The sequence below is a fragment of the Cnephaeus nilssonii genome (assembly GCF_951640355.1).
Source record: "Cnephaeus nilssonii genome assembly, chromosome: 13".
Lineage (NCBI taxonomy): Eukaryota > Metazoa > Chordata > Mammalia > Chiroptera > Vespertilionidae > Cnephaeus > Cnephaeus nilssonii.
This window is the reverse complement of record NC_137084.1, coordinates 63,096,659-63,118,816: the sequence shown is the minus strand read 5'-3', so window position 1 is coordinate 63,118,816 and position 22,158 is coordinate 63,096,659.

Genomic DNA, 22,158 nt, shown 5'->3' with positions numbered 1-22,158 from the left:
AACCTTGGCCCCTCATAACCACAAATCTGTTCTCTGTATCTAGAGTTTTTGTTTTGTTTTTTTGGTTTATTTGTCTTTTTGAAGATTTCACATATAGGTGAAATCATATGGTACTTACCTTCTTTTTTTTTTTTTTTTTTTTTTACTTATTTCACTTAGCATTATACCCTCAAGTACCATTTATATTGTAGGAAATGGCAAGATTTCATTCTTTTTATGACTGAGTAATATTCCACACCTTTATCTATTAATCCATCGATGAACACAGGTTGTTTCTGTGTCTTGGCTATTGTAAATAATGCTTCAATAAATATCAGGATGCATATGTATTTTCAAATTAGTGTTTTCATATCCTTCAAATAAATACCCAGAAATAGAATTGCTGGGTCATATGATAGTTATAGTCTTCTTAATTTTTTTTTTGAAGAATATTCATAATGTTTTCTACAGTGGCTGTACCACTTTCCAGAACCACTAATGGTATAAGAGGGTTTTCTTTTCTCCACATCCTCTGCAACACTTGCTATTTCTTGTCTTTTGATAACAGCCATTCTAACAGGTGTGAGGTGACAGCTCATTGTGATTTTGATTTGCATTTTCCTAATAATTAGTCATGCTGAACATCTTCTCATGTGCCTGTTGGCCATCTGTATGTCTTCTTTGGAAAAATGTCTATTCAGGTTCTCTGCCCATTTTTTAAGTGGCTTATTATTTTTGTTGTAGATTGGGTTCCTTATACATTCTGGATATTAATCCCTTATCAGATATATGATTTGCAAATATCTTCTCCCATTCAGGAGGCTGCCTTTTTGTTTTAGTGATGGTTCCCTTTGCTGTGCAACAGCTTTTTCGTTTTATGTTGTCCTATTTGTTTACTTTCATAGCATGCAGTTTCTTGTCATTAAGTAGGATTTGGATTTCAAGTGGCTGCTGCAAGTGATTACAATGATTGCAAGGACGAATACAGAGACTGAAGTGAGCTGCTTCTTCTGATTGAACTGGGAACCATAAAGCAGAGAAAGTATAGCACAGGGCCTTAAACACTTGGCTTTACCTCTGTCTTTATTTCTCTGCTCTACTTCCCAAACTCACCTGCACCAATAGGTTTAGACTTCTTTGAATCCCTAAAAGAAGATCTTATCTCTTACAACTGAAAGTCACTGAGACAACAGTACATCACACAAAAATCAATTTTGCTGGAGTTACAGAAATACAAAGTAAATGAGTCCCTGACATTGCCAGGTCTCTTATGAGAAAGTCAAAAGTGAATTTGGAAAGAGGCTCTCAGAATCATAGTGGGAACCCTTGAGTTACAATAAATATAAATCCCATGAAACCCCAAATCCCATTAATGTTCTATTGCTTATAGAAGTAGCTGCTTTTCTCCTGTTTGGGAAGAAAGCCATAACTTGCTCGAAGACACTGAAATGATCTTGCCTGTATCAGTCAGAATCTAGTCAGAAAATAGAAATCATAGCAATTACTTGAACAGAGAGAATTTTATATGAAAAAACTGCCATCTATAAATAAAGTTGTTAGCCAGGTAACTGAAAGGATAAAATGAGAACTGTAAGGTATTATAAAGGGAATGACTTTGTCCCTAAATCCGAGGGGGAAAAGGAAGTGGTTAGAATTATTAGCCTTAAAAACTTACAAGTGGGGGCCTGCGAACCTGGGACCCAGAGTTCTGATGAGGAGACAACAGAATGCTGGTAGCTGGCGTGTTAAATTGGGTGCATGATAAAGCTGGTTGTGCCAGTGTTGGCAAAATGGCAAATTGGATTCATTTACTACAACTGGAAGAAACTGCCACTACCAGGGTGGGGAACCCTTATTGAGGAGATCCTGATAGGAACCAGCCGGAAGCAAATAGGAAACTCAAATGGAAGAACTTGAAAGAAGCAAGAAGCTTCTTTCTCCTCTAGCCTTTGCAGTCTATTTCTAGTCCCCTTTATTGCCGACTCTAACAGAGGCAATTGGCCAAGCGGGAATGTATTTGCAGAGATCAGATTCCAGCATCACAAAGAATACAGAAGGGTATTGGCACGCCACCATAGGCAGTTACCTGGAGAGCCAGTTACTCTCATGTCCTGCTTCTGTCACCCTCGTGGATTTCAAATCTATAACCAGAGGCATATCCTAACATGCCTCAGGAGGACAAATGCAAGATCTGACTTGAGAGAGAGATGGCTTACACATCATGAGAAAATACAGCTGCAAGATTTCGCTCATTTAGATCATCAAAAGTTGACAGAATATATGTGGCAATAGTTCCTCTGTCTTCTGACAGGGAATGGTGAACACAATGCTAGACAAGCCGACTTTATCATTAAGAATGACATATCAGGAATTTTGGATTCAATGCCATCTCTACCATTTACAAGGTTTGTAAACTTAGACAAGATGCTTAACTGCCTTTTTGCCTAATTTTTCCCATCTATAAAGTGAGGATAATAATTATATTTACCTTGTGTGATTACTATTGTGAAGATTAAATTAACTTATGTATGTGTGTAGGTAAGTATCAGAACATATTATGTACAAGACTGTTAACAAATAAAGAAATCAGGTAGCTAGAAGCAACTCTAATAGTTTGAGTATTTCAATGAAATTGGATTCAGCATCATCTGATTTAAATAAAGCTGAAATATTAGAAATTCCTTATTTAATGGAAGAAGTCCAACTTAGGAAGATAGAAACGCTGGAGGACACTTTTTATGTGTGACTATTCACTCACTCCCTATTTATAACACCCTGGAGGTCCACCAAATAAATATTAGTTTGGTCTTCCCAAAGGGATTTGTTTCCTTTCACCAAAACAGGTGCACATTTCACACTGAAGAAAAAGAACAACCTTGACTATTTAAGGATTATTATACAGTGGCTCCCAGATAACAGTAATATTTGGGTTTACCTCTTTCACATGGGTTTACCTCCATTGTGACTGAGGTTTACCAGTCAGAATAAGAGTGTATATGATCTGGGTGATAAATGGAGTTTGGCTTGAGTTCAGCTCCAACAGCAGTTCTGTAAAGCAGCCCTCTATGTTTTACCATTTTTTTTATTACATAATTGAAACAGACAAACTTGGCAGCTAGCAGAATTCCCACACTGGTTCCCTCACTTGTAGAATAAGGATTATTTTGCTTGCTAAGGACTAAACTTCCCTTCCATACCAACATAATAAATCAAATTCAATCTTATACCCTTGGTACACCTCAAATACTAGTGCCATCAAAAGTCTTGAAGGATGTCAAGGTGGTGCTTTCTATCATGTCTCCATTTAAGTAGTAGAAGATAGATTGGTGTTGTGAAGAGGAGATGCATTGGTCTTGGAGAATGCCAGTGAAGTATTTGCAACATGATCAGGTGGTTAAATGCAACTGGGGCTGCTGTTAGTTGGTCTCTTTATTCCAACAAACCAATGTCCCTCTGACTACTGGTAAGCACTTTTCAATGTGTAAATTTTTCTTCTTTTTCTGTCATAACAAGCAGATGCAGTTTGTTTTAAGGTCAGCAGTATACCTTTGCTAGCCTACTTCTGGTTCTCTGCAGAAACTGGCTTCAAAGATTTTGATCCGCTCACTATCCTATTATGCTGACTCACTGCACTGATAACTGTGCTAACTGGATTTGGTAAGCAGAAATACTCCAAATGCTTATATATACATCTGCATAGATATGGAAGAGGATGGGAAATAAATCCCACAAAAACTCAGGGTGTCATCTTAATGTTAGACAGTGGCCTGGGGATGTTGACATAACCCGCCAAAGTAAAAAACAATTAACTTCAATCTGCACAATAGTTTCTTCCTCAGTAAGGGGTGGTGGAGTTGGTGGTGATGATGGTTTAGTAGGCAGTAAGACAGGCCTGAGCAGAGTAGAAATGATGGGACAGGTGCAGAGGGTCTCCAGTGTGGAGAGCCTGGGTGCCTAGCAGTGTGCAAAACTACAATCCCTTGCACACCACTCCCTTAAGTGTTAACCCCCTTGTGATGACATCTAGGCTTCTGCTGTGTTTCAGCTCCAGGCCCAGAACAGCAGCAAAACCAGATGAAGCAACACCGTGGCTGACATCAGGACTAATGACGCTCTGCCCTGGTGCTGATCAATCAGTGGAGATCATGACCCTGAGGAGACACACCAAGAGAGTTGATAAACGTTCTATTGAGGTCCTTCCCTGAGACCTCCAGATAAATACCCTGAAGATGGAGGACCCAGTGCAGCTCTCTCTATGGAATACGCTTGGTCCTTTTCATGCCCCTTCTCCTTAGAGGCGATTTCCTTACCTCCCTAAGCTCCAAGGGCCCTTCTTTTTCTTCTGTAACTTCCTTCCTGAGCCCATCTCTTCTATGGCTCACTTCTGCCTCTGTGACTTTCTAAATAAACTTTCTCTTATAGTTTGAATCTTGGCTCTGAATTCTTTCTTAGCCAGAACTCAAGTACTGAGGTTGTGGAACCAAAGTTCGGTCTGTCTCCACCAGTCTAACACCTGGTGCTGTTCAGCCACCCATAGTGGGAGTTGACATTTTGTGATTTTGAAACCAACAGTCCAGTACTATCACCTTATTTAGTTCTTCGCATCTTTCCACTGTTTTAGCAATCACCAAAATCTTATATGAAATTTATCTCTGCTTGAAAATCAGTGGTTTCTGTTATTGTACTGCACCATGATGAATACTGAAGTAGTTTTATATTGTTGCTATAACAAGTTACCTAAATTTGGCAGCTTAAAACAATATCCACTTATTATCTTTCAGTTCTGAGCACAGAAGTTCAAAATGTGTCTCACTGAGCTAAAATCAAGGTGTGAACAGGCTATATTCCGTTCAATAAGTTTTACTTTTCTAACTTCTAGGGATTGCACACATTCCTTGGCTAGTGTTGCCATTCCATCTTCAAGGCCAGCAATGGCCAGTCCAGTCTTTCTCACATTGGTGAACTCTGATTCTAACTTTCCTGCTGCTTTCTCTCACTTTGAAGGACTCTGTGATTACATTGCGCCCATCCAGATAATCCAGGATAATCATTCATTGCAATATCATCAGATAAACAATTTAAGTCCACCTGTGACCTATTCCCCCTTGCCATGTAACCTAACACATTCAGAGATTCCAGAGATTAGGCCTGGCACATCTTCTAGGGCTATATCCTGTCTACTACACCTACCTTTCCATTGCCTCTGACCTCAAGTTTCTGTGAAAAAGAATTTCCATTTAGTAACCTTCTTGATCTCTCTCTCTGATGCTCTGGAGTAGAAACAGTGACTTTTAATGAACTTGAAAGATATAAAGTTGACCCAAATCCATGTATAACTTAAGTTGGCTCTCGGCATACACAGATTCTCAACAGTAGATTAAAAATACAGTTGACTCTTAAACAACACGTGTTTGAATTACATGGGTCAACTGTGTATCTTTCAAATGAGCACACATGCCTCATCTCCTGAATTCTCCCAGGGCATTGCTAGGATATGGAGAGCATACACTGTACTATCTGTTGTTAAAATAAAAGACAAATGGATACCATCCTTGAAAATTCCCTGGCCAGATAAAACCAGTTTAGTCATACAAACAAAGCCTAATTGAGTTTATTTTGCAAAACTAACTTGACCTGGGCCAATTCGTGCTTATGCCTCTGGAAGTCACAAGCAAAAACTGAACTGTTTCCCGAGGTTGATAAGAGGTAACCACTGAAAATTCTAATATTATAACCAATCACTGTAAGGAGTAAACAGTTACTGTTTTTTCACTATATAAACTGTTTTATGATAATAATATACCCCTGAGACTTATTCCATGTTTTGGTTTGAGTGTTCCTCTTGTGCAAAATGTCCTTTTGGTGTTTCACAATAAACTTTTACTACTTACTATGTCAACTATTTCTTAGTTTTACTTCAGTTATTTCTAAACTTTTGCCACTGTGCAATAAGACCTGGGATAGACATGAAGCTGTCTATTACAGGCGAGGCAGATAATCCCAGGGTGCCTAATCCAGGGTCAAGTGTTAACCAGACCTGTATCAGTGAAACAGGAATTTTGGGGGGTGAAAAAGACAGGTTTTAGGAAATTTTAGAAATTTTGAAAATTAAGAAGACCATGGAGGAAGCACAGGGCTGCAGAGCAGCAGAAGGTATATTTCTATAGAATAGGGAAGCTGAAAAGCTGCAACAGGTATATTTCCATAGAATGAGGGAGCTGGGAATAGTAAAAGGTCTATATTTATAAATAAAGAAAAGGAAGCCCTTCATCCAGAAGGAGAAGAAGAAAGCCCAAAGGGAATAGAAAAACAGTAAGAAAGTGTTTGGGGAAGATAGAACCTCACATGTCCCATGTGAGATTCAACCTTTGAGCCCAGGAGTTACTATAGTAACCAGTCTAAGGGAATATTGACCAATCAGAGGGGATATCAAGGCACCAGGATCTGCAGCCTTTATAAACCCTAGGGAATAGGAATTCATTGGGACCCTTTCCCCCTCCTCACGTGGGAATCTGTACTTGTTCTTCAATAAATCTCCACCTTTGCTACACTACCCTCTGTCCGTAGATTCATTCTTTGACTCCAGTGGACAAAGAATCTGGGTTCCAGTAGTTATAAGCATTAGAGGCTGTACATTTTAAAATACTATCTAGAAATTGACATAGCAAAAATATAAATAACTTATTTAGAAATAAATTACCAAATCAATTATGAGACTGTCTGTAGTGGTGTGTTGACGTAAATATAAAACAAAACAAAAAAAAAGGCATGGTCATACATGAGATGTATATAAGTCTTTTGGGCTCTGCTCCCAATCACAGTGTGTGGAGATGAGTTTCCACACACCAATAAGCAATGCTTGGGACACCAATCCAACTTAATTCTGACACTACTTACTGGGATATAGCATCAGATTCCACAGGTTAAGGGTTCAGTCTCACAAGACTGCCCTCCCTACCCCATACCCCCAATTCAGTTGCCAGTTGCAAGCCCAGTTGTACTTCTGACTGTCCCAATTGTGCCCCAATTAATTATCTGCCTAGATTTAGTGAGACAAACGCAGGTGACCAGGAGTCAACAATAACGGCCTATCCCCTGGTACTTCAATGTCTAGACAGCTGAGCTGAACCGGAACACATGAACACACAAGACAGAATTAGTATGCAATCACACAGGGTTTATTTAACTATTCCTCGTGGGTCCTAGGCTCCAGCAAAGGCCACCCGGCGATGCACACTGAAAGACGGACGGCGAAGACGGGGACAGACAGGCGGCTGCAGTTGGCTCAGGCTCGCACAGCAGAGCAGTCATTCAGGGGCTCGGAGCGACGTGGAGTCCTCCTCTACCAGGCAGGAGACATCGCCTGAAGAAAGTCCTGTGCTTATATAGCCGGTAGTAAACCACTTGTGTCCTTATCAGTGTGGGCCAGACGGTGTGCCTCATGCTAGGAGCAGGGCGTTTACACTTTAAGGGCTTAGGACGTTCACATCAAGATAGTGGGGTGTTCATCAACTTGGAAGTTACAGAGTATTGGGGTTTCCACACAGCAAACATTTCACACAGTAATTATTTCCTACATTATGACCATAACATTATTATAAGCCTGACCAGCTGGCTAAAATCAAAGTCGCCCATGATCCCCTTCTTGAGTTTGATTAATTTACTAGAGCAGCTCTAAGAAACAAGCCAGAAATTTACCATCACTGTTTTATTATAAGAGAAGAGATTCATAGGGCAAGTTATGTAAAAATGTATAACTCTGGCACACCTCTCTCTCAGCATCTCCTCATGTTCACCAACCAGGAATATCTTCAAAACACATCTTTTGAGGGAAGGGGTACTATGGAGGCTTCATTATATAGATATGATTGATTAAATTATTGGTCATTGGTCACTTATTCAACCTCCAGCCCTTTACTCTTTCCCCAGGTCTAAAAGTGGTACTGAAATTCCCAACCCTAAAATCACAGGTTAAATCTACTGGCAACCTCTCTAGGTGACCTAGAGCCATGGTCGGCAAACTCCGGCTCACGAGCCACATGTGGCTCTTTGGCCCCTTGAGTGTGGCTCTTCCACAAAATACCACGGCCTGGGCAAGTCTATTTTGAAGAAGTGGCATTAGAAGAAGTTTAAGTTTAAAAAATTTGGCTCTCAAAAGAAATTTCAATCGTTGTACTGTTGATATTTGGCTCTGTTGACTTATGAGTTTGCCAACCACTGACGTAGAGGCATTCCAGAATTACCTCATTAACATAACAAAAGACACCTTTGTCTTTCTCTCCACTTAGGAAATTCCAAGTGTTTTAGAAGCTCTGCTAGACACTGGAAAAAGACCAAATATTTATTTCTTATTATAAACCACAATCAAATATTTATTTCTTATTATAAACCACAATCTATAATAATAAAAGGATAATATGCTAATTAGACTGGATGTCTTCTGGACAACCTTCCAGACGTCCTTCCTGACAAAGCCAGGCCCAGGTGAAGCCACCCGTGGTCCCGGGCACCTGTGGCTGTGACTGGCCTGGGCGAAGCCAGCCCAGGTCTCAGGAGTCTGCGGCCAGCCAGAGGGAGGGAAGCCCAGGTCCTGGTTGCCTGTGGCTGGCTGGAGGAGGGAAGCCTGGGTCCCGGGTGTGGGAGGCCAAGGCAGAGGCAGTTAGGGGCTATCAGGCAGGCAAGCGAACAGTTAGGGATGATCAGGCTGGCAGGCAGAGGGGTTAGGAGCGATCAGGCAGGCAGGCAGGTAAGCAGTTAGGAGCCAGCAGTCCCGGATTGCGAGAGAGATGTCTGACTGCCAGTTTATGCCCGATCCGACAGTCGGACATCCCCCGAGGGGTCCCGGATTGTGAGAGGGTGCAGGCTGGGCTGTGGGACCCCCTGCCTCCATGCACGAATCTTGTGCACTGGGTCTCTAGTATTACTATAATTATCTCTAGCCACCTGTTATATCTATCATCTACACTTTAAAACTTTTTTTTAGAATAAGTACTTCCAAAATTTCACTGCCTAATTCTGTGTCTAAGGAAATAATATAGTATCATGTTTATTATAATCTTTTCTTGATCTATTTTTATCATAATCATGAACAAATAATTTATTAAATAGTATGACAGAGTGCCATTGAGTGACTTTGAAAATAAAATATATTTTGCTTTGTCACTTTCTAGATTTTCATAAAAGCAAAAAACAAAATTATGAAATGAAAGATGAGAGCTGCCATTTCCAAAGTTATGTTCTTCCACTAAATAACATCCTAAAATTATGTTTATTATTGTTCTCTGACTTCAGCTGCATTCAAATCATCCCATAATTTTTTGGCATGACTAATCATTTCAATATTTTTTCAAGTGCAGTTTATTTTATTTAAAGCACCATAAAATTTGTTGGTTAGCCATGCCAGAATCTCTAGTCATCCACCCCTAAAACCTGATAAATCTCACTGCTTTCTTAGCATTGACTTAGATACTCCTTCACATAAAAAGAATTTTCTCATATTGTTTAAACGTAAGAATTTTCTGATATTGTTTAAACTTTATTGGGTACCCCTATTATGAAACTGCACACTAGTTCCCTTATCAGTTTCCCTTGTTAATGATGCAACTTGTTAATTTATTTATCTCTTCCACTAGAAGGTAATTTCTCCCATTGAAAAATAGTATGTAAATCTGCTTAGTGCCTATCCAACAGTGCCTAGCACAGTGACTTACACGTTATATTGCATTTACACAAGTAATGCATAAGATTTGTTATTGAATTCTGAATCTTTTCAAATGTTCATCACCGACTTAGTGATTCATAATAGAGATATGCACTATAAAGGTAGTATTGTAGCAATGCAATGGTACATTTTAGTTTCAGGGCTAATTGAGCTGACAACCAATAAGATTTATTTCTTAATGGACACATTTATATTAAGTCAAAAAAGAAGACAGCAATGTCTCATTAACTTCTCATTTCTGATGCTTATTTAGATATGAAGTGGTGGTAGACTCTTTTCCCCTTTCCTCAGGAAACCAAAAGATAAAGCTTCATGATTTCAATGAACCGGCCAAAGCAGCAAGCGGAGAGCTAGATGCTCTTCCTCAGGTTACCATACTTTAATTCTTTTCATTATAACAAAACCATGACTCACTCACTACCCCCGGGTTACTTCTAAGTGTAGAGCAATATGCAGTTCTTAATATGTAGCTCACAATTTGAAATGCTGGTTGTTTCCAGCTGAAGTTAATTAGTTTTGGTAATATATTCAGCAACTCTGTCAAATTGTACTATGCCACATCCCTATTCAAATCAGCATACTATTTATTATATAATATAGGAGCATTTTTCCTGTGACCTAGTACTTAGGCCATGCTTCTGATAGAATAAATGAAGCCAGCCACTAGCTAAATTATAAAAGAAGTTCACCTTTAGTGCCTTACATTATCCTTCTTTTTTAAAATATATATATTTTATTGATTTCAGAGAAAAGGGGAGAGGGAGAGAGAAATAGAAACATCAATGATGAGAGAGAGAATCATTGATTGGCTGCCTCTTGCATGCCCCCTACTGGGGACAGAGCCCACAACCTGGGTGTGTGCCCTGACCAGGAATCAAACCATGACCTCCTGGTTCATAGGTCAATGCTCAACCACTGATCCACACCAGCTGGGCTATCCTTCTTTTAAGTGTCCCTTCTAGATTGTACTAACCAAAATCACTTAATATTCTCTTGTTGTACAATAACTTAGAACCCTATGGGAATAGGCAAGGTTATAAAACTTTCCAAATACACATATCATCCCTGTCAAATGTCCCATTACATTATGCTTCATTGTAAATATTGAATAAATTAAATATGCCAAACTCTCTAACTTCAAATGTGCATCACCACCCTAAAGGTTAGAATCCTTAGTTCAGAGGCTAAATATCAAGCTTCTTTAATACGTAACATTCACTCTTTCAATAAATGCATACTAAACCATTATAATATATATCAGGAGCTCTTCTGGCCACAATACATAAAGATCCAAACAGATAAAAGTCTCCTCCAAAGTTAATGCTACTGTAACAGAGTAAAATGCTTGGCTACTCTGACTTTATCTTGTTCAAGCCTGTTTTTTTTTTTTTTCCCATGACCATCAGGTTAATAGCTTCAACTTAGTCCTACATGTAGACATGCTAATCGTTAGAGGAATTCAGCTTGAATTTGAGTTTTACAAAAACAGACTCTTACCAGAAAGTGCCTCTACTGAGGAGAAAAGGGAAGTATTTAATGATTGTTTATCAAAAATTTGCAGGAACCTTCTGGCTAAACTCACAACAACTAGAGTCAACAGATTAAGAATAAAGAAGTTTTATAACCTTCCTCAGAACCCTGCTGGCATTCTGATGTCTTCCTTTGTCAACTACATCTTTCCCCTCCCATCCCCCCCGCCTTCCCTTGACATAAAAGGAGTCTGAATTTTGTACTTTCTTAATACAGTTCTCAGGTTGCTGGCTTTTCAAATAAAGTCTTTTTCCTTGCCCCAAGGCCTTGTCACTGGACTTTCTGACTGTCATGTGGCCAGTGATACAAGCTTGGACTTGGTTGCACTACCTCTAAACAAAGCAGAAAACCATTGTTTTATCTTATTTGTTTTTCTTTTTTTTTTTTTTTTTCAATTTTTTTATTAAGGTATTATATGTGTACATATCTTACCATTGCCCCCCCACACCCCACTCCCATATATGCCCTCACCCCCCAGAGTTTTGCATCCATTGGTTATGCTTATATGCATGCATACAAGTCCTTTGATTGATCTCTTATCTCCCCCACCTCTCCCTAACCTTCCCCTTGTAATTTGACAGTCTGTTTAATGCTTTACTGTCTCTGTATATATCTTTTTGTTCAAGTTTATAATGTTCTTTATTATCCATAAATGAGTGAGATCATGTGGTATTTTTCTTTCATTGACTGACTTATTTCACTTAACATAATGTTCTCCAATTCCTCCCAGGTTGCTGCAAATGATGAGAATTCCTTCTTTTTTATGGCAGCATAGTATTCCATTGTGTAGATGTACCACAGTTTTCTGATCCAGTCATCTGCTGACGGGCACCTAGGCTGTTTCCAAATCTTAGCTATGGTGAATTGTGCTGCTATGAACATAGGGGTGCATATATCCTTTCTAATTGGTGTTTCTAGTTTCTTCGGATATATTCCCAGGAGTGGGATTACTGGGTCAAATGGGAATTCCATTTTCAGTTTTTTGAGGAAACTCCATACTGTTCTCCACAGTGGCTGCACCAGTCTGCATTCCCACCAGCAGTGCACGAGGGTTCCTTTTTCTCCGCATCCTCGCCAACACTTGACGTTTGTTGATTTGTTGATGATAGCCATTCTGCCAGGTGTGAGATGGTACCGCATTGTTGTTTTGATTTGCATCTCTCGGATAATTAGTGACGTTGAGCATGTTTTCATGTGTCTCTTGGCCTTCCTTCTGTCTTCTTTTGAAAAGATTCTATTTAGGTCTGTTGCCCATTTTTTTATTGGATCATTTATCTTCCTTTTATTAAGTTGTATAAGCTGCCTGTAGATGTTGGAGATTAAACCTTTGTCTGTGATAACATTTGCAAATATGTTCTCCCATGCAGTGGGCCTTCTTGTTGTTTTGTTGATGGTTTCTTTTGCTGTGAAAAAGCTTTTTATTTTTATGTAGTCCCATTTGTTAATTTTCTCTTTAGCTTCCATTGCCCTAGGGGCAGTGTCAGTGAAGAATTTCTTTTGGCATATGTCTGACATTTTGCTGCCTGTGGATTGCTCTAGTATTTTTATGGTTTCCCGTCTTATGTTTAAGTCCTGTATCCATTTTGAGTTTATTTTTGTGTATGGGGTAACTTGGTGATCAAGCTTCATTTTTTTGCATGTATCTGCCCAATTTTCCCAACACCATTTATTGAAGAGACTGTCTTTATTCCATTGTATGTTCATGCCTCCTTTGTCAAATATTAATTGAGCATAGTGGTTTGGGTCAATATCTGGATTCTCTATTCTGTTCCATTGATCTATATGTCTGTTCCTGTGCCAGTACCAGGCTGTTTTGAGAACAGTGGCTTTGTAATACAGCTTGAAATCTGGTATTGAGATCCCTCCTACTTTATTCTTCTTTCTCAGGATTGCTGTGGCTATTCGGGGTCTTTTTTTATTCCAGATGAATTTTTGGAGAGTTCTTTCAAGGTCTGTGAAATATACCGTTGGTATTTTAATGGGGAGTGCATTGAATCTATAGATTGCTTTGGGTAGTATGGACATTTTAATGATGTTGATTCTACCAATCCATGAACATGGTATGTTCTTCCATCTGTTTACGTCTTCCTCTATCTCTTTTTTCAGTGTCCTGTAGTTTTCCGTGTATAGGTCTTTTACCTCCTTAGTTAAGTTTATTCCTAGGTATCTTAATTTTTTTGGTGCGATGGTAAATGGGATTGCCTTTTTAGTCTCTCTGTCTATAAGTTCACTATTGGTGTATAGAAAGGCCATAGATTTCTTGGCGTTAATTTTGTATCCTGCTACATTGCCGAATTCATTTATTAAGTCTATTAGTTTTTTGACGGAGTCTTTCGGATTTTTTATGTACAATATCATGTCGTCTGCAAATAAAGACAGCTTTCCTTGTTCTTTTCCAATTTGGATGCCTTTTATTTCTTCTTCTTGTCTAATTGCAATGGCTAATACTTCCAGTACTATGTCAAACAGGAGTGGTGAGAGTGGGCATCCCTGTCTTCTTCCTGTTCTTAGGGGAAATGTTTTTAGTTTTTGTCCATTGAGTATGATGTTTGCTGTGGGTTTATCATATATAGCTTTTATTATGTTGAGGTATGAGCCATCTATTCCCACCTTGTTGAGAGTTTTTATCAAGAAAGGGTGTTGGATTTTGTCAAATGCTTTTTCTGCATCAATTGATATGACTATGTGATTTTTATCTTTCAATTTGTTTATGTGATGTATCACATTTATTGATTTGCGGATATTGTACCATCCTTGCATTCCTGGGATAAATCCTACTTGGTCATGGTGTATGATCTTTCTGATGTACTGCTGGAGCCGATTTGCTAGAATTTTGTTGAGGATTTTGGCATCTATGTTCATGAGGGATATTGGTCTGTAATTCTCTTTCATTGTGTTGTCTTTATCTGGTTTTGGTATTAGGGTGATGCTGGCTTCATAGAAGGAGCTTGGAAGTGTTCCTTCCACTTGAATTTTTTGGAATAGTCTGAGGAGGATAGGTTTTAGTTCTTCCTTGAATGTTTGGTAAAACTCTCCTGTGAAGCCATCAGGCCCCGGGCTTTTGTTTGCCGGAAGCTTTTTGATGACTGCTTCAATTTCGTCCATAGTTATTGGCCTATTGAGCTGTTTAGATTCTTCTTGATTGATTTTTGGAAGGTTATATTTTTCTAGGAATATGTCCATTTCCTCCAGGTTGTCCAGTTTGTTGGAATAGAGTTGTTCGTAGTATTTTGTAACAATCCTTTGTATCTCAGCGGGGTCTGTTGTTATTTCACCTCTTTCATTTCTGATTTTGTTTAGTTGGGTCCTCTCTCTTTGCTTCTTGGTGAGCCTGGCTAGAGGTCCATCAATCTTGTTTATCCTTTCAAAGAACCAGCTCTTGGTTTTGTTGATCTTATGTATTGTTTCTTTGGTCTCTATGTCATTTATCTCCGCTCTGATCTTTGTTATTTCCTTCCTTCTGGTTACACTGGGCTTTTCTTGCTGCTCTTTTTCTAGCTCTTTGAGTTGTAGGGTTAAGTAATTTATTACCATTGTTTCTTGTTTTTTGCAATAGGCTTGTAAAGCTATGAACTTCCCTCTCAAGACTGCCTTCGCTGTGTCCCATAGATTTTGGATTGTTGTGTTTTCATTGTCATTTGTTGCCATGATGTTTTTTTATTTCTTCCTTGATCTCTCTGGTGACCCAGTCCTTGTTTAATAGCATGCTGTTTAGTCTCCATGTGTTTGATTTCTTTGGATTGTATTTATTGTAGTTGATTTCCAGTTTTATGCCACTGTGATCTGAGAAGATGCTTGATATAATTTCGATCTTCTTGAATTTGAAGAGACTTTGCCTGTGACCCAGCATATGGTCTATCTTTGAAAATGACCCATGTGCACTTGAGAAGAATGTATATTCTGTGGCTTTGGGGTGAAATGTTCTGAAGATGTCAATTAATTCCATCTGGTCTAGTGAGTCATTTAGGATTGCTGTTTCTTTGCTGATTTTTTGTTTAGAGGATTTGTCCAGTGGTGATAGTGGGGTATTAAAGTCTCCTACTATGATTGTATTGCTATTAATCTCTCCCTTGATATCCTCCAGAAGTTTTTTTATGTATTTGGGTGCTCCTATATTGGGAGCGTATATGTTTACCAGAATTATTTCTTCTTGTTGGATTTCTCCCTTTAGTATTATGAAGTGGCCTTCCTTATCTCTTGTTATGGCATTTACTTTGAGGTCTATTTTGTCAGATATAAGTATTGCTACCCCAACTTTTTTTTCATTTCCATTTGCCTGAAAGATATTTTTCCATCCCTTCACTTTCAATCTGTGTGAGTCTCTTGTTCTGAGGTGGGTCTCTTGTAGACAGCATATATATGGGTCGTGTTTTTTTATCCATTCAGCTACTCGATGTCTTTTGATTGGAGCATTTAGTCCGTTTACATTTAAAGTTATTACTGAAAGGTATTTGTTTGTAGTCATATCTATTTTTGTGTCTGTATTCCTTCTTACCTGTTTATTTCTTCTTTTTACAGTATTCCCTTTAGCAATTCTTGCATTGCTGGTTTGGTGGTGATAAACTCCCTGAGGCTTTTTTTGTCTGCAAAGCTCCTGATTTCCCCTTCAATTTTGATTGATAGTCTTGCTGGATATAGTATTCTTGGATTCAGTCCTTTGCTTTGCAACACCTTGTATACCTCCTTCCATTCACTTCTAGCTTGTTGTGTTTCTGTTGAGTAATCATTTGACAATCTGATGGGTGTTCCTTTGTAGGTAACTCTCTGTCTCTCTCTTGCCGCCTTTAGGATTCTCTCTTTATCACTTATATTTGCCATTGAAATTATGACATGTCTTGGTGTGGGTCTTTTGGGGTTGATCCTGCTTGGGACTCTCTGTACTTGCGTAACTTTTATCTTTCCCATATCCGGGAAGTTTTCTGTCATTATTTCTCCGAATAGATTTTCTAATCCCTGCTGCTCTTCTTGTCCTTCTGGCAGCCCTATTATACACATGTTACTTCGTTTCAGGTTGTCCCGAAGCTCCCTTAGGCTTTCCTCCTGCTTTTTAATTTTTTTCTCCAATTGCTGTTCAGATTGAGCTTGTTTCTGTACCTGATCTTCTAGCTCACTAAATCGGTCCTCTGCTTCTTGTAGTCTACTGTTGAAACTTTCCATGGTGTTTTTGATTGTAGCTATATCACTTTTCATTTCTTCCTGATTCTTGCATAAGTTGTTGATTTTCTCATCCATCCGATGTATAAATTCCATGACCATTACTCTGAACTCCTTTTCGGTCATGTTGCAAGCTTCAGTTTCACTGATTTCCTTTCTTGGCGACTCCACATTTTCTTTCCTCTGTGAGTTATTTCGTTTCCCCATTCTGGCTATTACCAGAAAGCTCAAGCTTCCGTTTGCGTGGACCTGGGCCGTGTGCTGTGGGGACTTCGCTCCACCCTAGTTTCACTGAAGTGCTCTGACACTAGGATGTGTGGCTGCCTTTGGTTGGTGGGAACCAGACTTGTCCAGGATCAGTGTCCCCAGTGTTCCGTGTGGTCTCGTGTGCACATTTAGAATCAGGGGCCCTGTCTGCACCACACTGTTGGTATGTGCCGAAAATGAGATCCTTAGCATGTGCCAGGAGTCAAGAGTTTCCCTGTGTCTGCACCAAGACTCGAGTGTCAAAGTCTCTGTTGCCTTGTGTGGTTTCTCGTTGAGAATCAGGGTCCCTGTGTGTGCACGCACCAACAATTGGGGTCGCTGGCTCTTAGTGTGAATGCGCTGTGAGTCAGGGATCCCAGGCAGCTGTGTCCGGCGTGCCAAATTCCCTGAAGTGGAGCTGCGTCCTGTGTGTGCTCTCTCTACTGAGCCAAACCGGCTAGTGCGCACATTCTTAAAATCCTGAAGGTGAGCTGGCTCAGTGCACTCTCCCAGAGTCCCGGAAGGGGGGCGGAGTTCGTCCTGCGCGCCAAATTCCCCAAAGGGAAGCCCCTCTGTGCACGCTCTAAGAATCCCCGAAGGGGGAGCTGTGACCCGTGAGCCAAATTCCCCCAAATTCCCCGAAGGGGAGCCCTCTGTGCGCACTGACAGATTTCCCCGACGGGGAGCTGCTTCTGTCCCGCGCGCTCGCACGCCAAATTCCCTAAGGGGGAGCGCGTCCCTGCGCAAAGCTTGGCAGCTTGGGCGAGGGGCGGGTCTATCAGTTACTATGGCGCTTTCCGCGCTCCTGTGGGCGCTCAGCAGCTTGGGGGAGGGGCGGGTCTATCAGTTACTATGGCGCTATCCGCGCGCCTGCGAGGAGGGGGATAGGCTCTTTGACTCACGGAAATCTGCAGGGAAGTCTGGATTCTTGTTGTTTGTTGGTCTGAAGCTGTGATAGCAGTTCTCTGTCCCCAGTGGCTGCAGGGTCCTGGTTTGTGTCAGAAGCCAGGATCCGAGTCTCAGGCAGCTCTGTTTCTCAAGATAGCGTGGTCTCCGCGTCCGCACCAGCCACCGAGAAGTGTCTGCTTTGTGCGCGGGGCTCCGCCGTCTAGGGCTGCCCTGTTAGGGAGCCCCTTGGAAGACTTGCAGAATCTAACTGACCCTATCTCATACACACACACACACCACACACATCTACACTCTCCTCTATGGGTTCCTCACTCACACTCTCTCCCTACCTTCCTGCCGGTCGCCATCTTTTTTCCCTTATTTGTTTTTCAATGTATCTCATTGTCTTAATAACTTGTCCTGATATTCAGCCATTTTACTTTCATATCCTATTCTACATCTTATCTAATCAAGGTCCAGATGGCTAGATAAACGCAGGTGTCAAGGGTTTTAATGCTGATAAGGAACTGAAATGTAAATTATTTGGCAGTCCATAGCTCCCCAGCATATTAGCTTTGCAACAAAGGTTTTAGGAGGAAAGAGAGAAAGAGAGAGAACAAGAGTAAGGAACATGCAAGCAAGCAGGGAAGGAGTGAGGGAAGGAAGAAGGGAAGAAAAGAAGAAAGGAAGGAAGGAAAATAGCACAAACATAATAATGCAGCCAAATATTACTTGTCAGCAATCCCCAGAATCATGTCTGTTGTAGGCATAACTCCTACTTTGTGCAGTTTTCATCATTCACATATAGAACTTGGCAATCATTTGTTTTCTGAAACTATTGAATGGTTTTATTGGTTAAAACCCATAGATATCATCTCTGAGTAATGGTTTAAACTCTAGAACTTATGGACCAAATTTATGGAAAATATCGTGTTAGTTTTCTTTTGCTGTGTAAAATATCCTCACAAACACATCAGTTTTTTAAAACAATAATATATTTATTATCTGACCATTTCCATGAGTCAGAAGTCAGGTACTGGTTAGGTAGGTCCGCTGTTCAATGTCTCACAAGTCTCAAATCAAGTGATAGGCAGGGCTACAATCTTATAGGAGACTCAGAGTTTTCTTTAAAGCTCATTCAACTTGTTGGAAGGATTCAGTTCCTTGTGTTTGAAGGACTAAGGCCACCATTTTTCTTGCAGTTATCATCCAGTGATCACTCTCAATTTATATAGGCTGTCTTCAGGTCTCAGCCATGAGGTTTTCTCAGGACATGTCAGCTTATTACCTCAAAACCAGCTGGGTAATATCATGCAACTGTGCTAAGTTAGCATCTTACATAACATAATTTAACCATGGCTCATATTCAAGGGCAGGGGACTATACAGGGCATTTACATCAAGGAATAGGTATATTGGTGACCATCGTAGAATGCTGCCTGCCATAAGACCAATATAAAGTCTTCTGTTTTATATTTTAGAAGTAGCCTTGTTCTTCAAGACACTAGCTTTATGGATAAATAATGTGAAATATGTATGGATTTTATAATGCAGTGACAATTTAGCTCAATTCAGAGAAAATCTGCCAATTTTTCCAGAAAATTTTCCTTCTAAAAAAATACTCTGCTCACTTTCTTTCCTAACAATGACAGCAAACTGTTATAAAAGGCAATCTATGAAATGTCATTTAGGATTATGTTTAAATTACCAAAATCAAACTGTATCATGAGTTTCAAGTCAGTGGTTTCTATGTAATTGGGTGTGTTTTTCCAATTCCTTTCTGAATACTGTGATTCAAGGAGTCTTTTAGACCAAAATATGCTACCAAACTTCCTCTTTATCTTTCTTATTTTGTTATGGGAGTCAGACAGACATGAGCAGATCAAGGATGCTGGGTCAGGTACAGAAACTCACTAGATGCTTAGCAAGGGGCAAAACTGGGAAAACAAGAACCTCACATCCAGGGTAACCTTTCCTCCTCTAACATATTACTGGTCATGGGATTTATACCCTCTGACCTCTTCCTCCCTAAATATAACATCTAGGCCTCAGTTGTATTTCAACTCCAGGACCAGAAAAGCAGCAAGACCAGACAAGTGATGCCCTGGCTGCCTTAGGGCCAGATGCATTGACTAATGACCCCTGGTGCTGACCAATCAGTGGAGACCTCGACCCTGAAAGAGCACACCTGGAAAGCTGATGAATAGTCAATTGAGACCCTCCCCTGAGACCTCCCCAAAGATTTCCACCTGCAAGAGAGATGAATATGCTCAGGATGAAGGACCCAGAATGTGCTCTCCTGCCGGGGAGCACAACCATGCCTTTCCCTTCCTTCTTCTTCCCTCTAAGGCACCTCATGGAACTTGCAACTAGGGGAGGAATGGGCAGTGGCCGCTCATACCAGGCCAACCCCCTGAACCTGTCTTCAAGGCCCCCTTTTGTCTGACTTCTCAGTGAGCCGAAGCAGCCCAGCCTAGGCTTTCCTGTTGCTACTTCTGTGCCCTTCCTTGCTTCATTGTCTTAGTATATTTTTTGCTGTGGCCAATAAATTCTTACTTATTGTGCTACACTTTGCCTCTTGATTAAAATCTTTCCTTCAAGAAGACAAGAACCAAGGTCTCATTGTTTTATTGCTAACAATTTTAGAATTGCAAAATTTGCCAAATACAGAAGATTCTGTGAATTCTTTAACACTCTCTTATAGTAAATACTAGTAGCCCTGTGCACGAATTTGTGCACCAGTAGGTTGCTGCCGCCCTCCTGTAGCTCTCCGCCCATTGCCCCACCCTCCTGTAGCTCCCCTGCCCCCTCCTGTAGCTCTCCACCTCCCGCTTGCTTGCTGCCCTGCCCCCTCCTGTAGCTCTCTGCTGCCTGCTTGTAGTTCACTGCCCCACCCTTCTGCAGATCCGTGATCCAGTCATTACGCGGTTGGTCATTATGCCTCATGGTGTAACGGGTAATTAGCATATTCCTCTCTTATTATATAGGATTCTGTACAGAAAAACGATTTAAAATGCTTTAGAAAACAACAAGACTGCAGCTTTACAGACCTAAATCATACAAAAACCTGCTCAAATTCAAAATGTACTGAACTCTGTATATACCTAACAGATAGAGAATATGTGTTTTTGTTGTTGTTATTTTTATTTCAAACACATACACTGATTGCTGAAGGACATTTAAAGAAAATTAGATTCTGTAAGTTACATAGACACACTGATCCATGACAAAATAATACATTTATTAAATTGAGTGGTTTCTTTCCACAGGAATAATATCATTAACAAATGACCTTTGAATATTACCTTTGAAATATATATTATAATTATAATATAAAACAAAGAACAAGTGAAATCATGGTTTATTTTATATCTTGCGAAGTAGCGAATTCTAATTTATGTCTTTTATTTTTCTTCCCCACTTACTGCAGAAATAGGGAGGAGCATAGGGATGGAGGAGTTTGGGGCATGTACATATCTGGGGGAAAACAAACATGGACACTACCATAAAGTTAAGGTAATACAAACTAGCATAGATGAGGTCTTATTATATATTTGATGGATTTAAGATAAAAGCAGCCCAATGGGCATGGCTCAGTAATTGAGCATTCACCTATGAACCAGAAGATTCCTGGTCAGGGCATATGCCTAGGTTGTGGGCTCCATCTCCAGTAGTGGGCATGCAGGAGGCAGCTGATCAAGGACTCTTATCATTGATGTTTCTATCTCTCTCCCTTCCTTTCTGAAATCAATAAAAAAATATATTTAAAAAAGAAAAGTCAGATAATTTTTTCTTATTTGGGTATATAACCAAATAAATATTATTATCATTAAAAATAATCTGACATGTGATTGGAGAAGATGGCGACTGGCAGGAAGGTAGGGAGGAAGAGAGTGTGAGAGAGTGAGGGACCAATAGAGGAGTATGTGGATGTGTGTGGTGAGTGTGGGTGTGAGCTAGGGACAGTTAGATCATGCAGGTCTTCTAAGGGGAGGCCAAACCAGGCAGTCTTAGACGGCGGAGCCCCGCTGCCACCGCGGACACTCCGGGGGCAGCCAGCGCAGGCACAGAGTCCATGCCATCTTGAAAAACAGAGCTGCTTAAGACTAGGATCCTGGCCTCAGCACCACCCAGTCTGGTCTCAGACACTAACCGGGACCCTACTGCCACTGGGGACAGAGAACTGTGACCACAGCTGCAGACCCACAGACACCAAAAATCCAGACACCACGGCCGCAGATTTCTGTGAGTCACAGACCCCATCCTCCTCCCCGCAGGCTTGCAGCAGCACCACAGGAACTGCTAGACCCACCCCTCACACAGGGCCGCAGCACCACTACAGGAATTTGAGCCTGGGAGCCTGGAATCTGTTCCCTGCAACACAATCAGGCAATCAAACCCCATGCCCACGCAGGGCAGCAGTGCCACTTGACTTGGATTCTGGGCAAGCGCACACAGATATCTGTTTTCCATAGCGCAGGAGTGGACCTCCTGCCAACATAGTGCTACTGTGCAACCTGGTCCCCCAAGCAGACAGGGGACCCTGATTCTCTGCACAAGAGGCAGCACTGAGCACTAGTGACTTGACTCTGTTTCTCATTGAGTCTGCCTAGGATCCCGGATTCCCAGTGCATTCACACT